Source organism: Callithrix jacchus, chromosome 1 (genome assembly GCF_049354715.1).
Source record: "Callithrix jacchus isolate 240 chromosome 1, calJac240_pri, whole genome shotgun sequence".
Classification (NCBI taxonomy): Eukaryota; Metazoa; Chordata; class Mammalia; order Primates; family Cebidae; genus Callithrix; species Callithrix jacchus.
Window position 1 is genome coordinate 218,599,752 of NC_133502.1, and position 1,081 is coordinate 218,600,832.

The following is a 1,081-nucleotide window of genomic DNA, read 5'->3' on the forward strand; positions in this document are numbered from 1 at the left end:
TTTTTTTTTTTAAAGCATTTTGGTTATTTTTAGTTAAAGAAAAACAGCCTTCTCCAAGGGCAACAAAATGAACTGAAGGTCAGAAGGAAGCTGGGTACGGGCTTCTCACAAGTTCTTGCTCCAAAACCTGGAAGTGAGGCGAGAGGGCCCTCCCGGAGCTCTGGGGAAGGCCGGCACAGCACAGGGGTTCCTTGGTTGGGGAGAAAGAGCCGCCAGCCCACACATGGTCACTGGATTGGTCTGAGATGGCTCCAAGGTGACTGTCACGTGCCAGTCTGCTAACATGATCGACATTAACATTCTTGGGGGGCATTAAATTAAGGAGTGACACAGGGAGTCAGGAGAGTGGCCTATTCGGTTGGATTCGGAATCACAATCAGGAAATAGTCTTTATCTGGTGCAACCATAATCTCATTTTTCTTGGAGCGAATTCGAAGGACGGTGAGATCGTTCTGGGGGTCGATTTCACGCAGGATGAAGCTGTGCGTGAGGCTGGCATACTGGGTGGTGGTGGGGTTGTCCATGGTGCTCTTGATGGGAATTCCTTCTGTGTTCACCACAATGATTCCCTGCACTCCCTTCTGGCTCTGAAGTCGCTTCAGTGTCTCCTCCACCTCTGCCATTTCCGACGGATCCGGTAGCCCCCTCCTCTATCTCTTTTTTATCCTGCAGCTTATTCGTTGAAGAAACTCGGTCTTCTGGACCACACCCCGTCTGGATTTTGTCGACGGCATCCCACTGTATTCATTTCCTAGGGCTTCTGTAACAAACTACCATAAATCTCCTGGCTTAAGGCAACAGACATGTATCATCTGATAGTTCCATTAGCTAGAAATCTGAAATGAAGGCGTCATCAGGGTCGGTTTCTCCTGGAGGTCCTCAGGAGAATCTCCTTGTGCTGGCCGCCGGTGGCTGCTGTTGACCCTTGTGGTCCTTGGCCTGGTACTTGTGTCTCAAATCTCCCTTCCCTTTCTGTTACTAGGATACTTGTCACTGGATCTTCTTCTTCTTTTTTTTTTTTTTTTGAGACGGAGTTTCGCTCTTGTTACCCAGGCTGGAGTGCAATGGCGCGATCTCGGCT

At 49.3% G+C, this 1,081-nt stretch overlaps 1 pseudogene; it reads right to left on the bottom strand.

Annotated features, from left to right (window-relative positions):
- Window positions 1–253: 253 nt before the first annotated feature.
- On the bottom strand, window positions 254–646 carry LOC103787891 (dynein light chain roadblock-type 1 pseudogene; annotated as a pseudogene).
- Window positions 647–1,081: the final 435 nt, after the last annotated feature.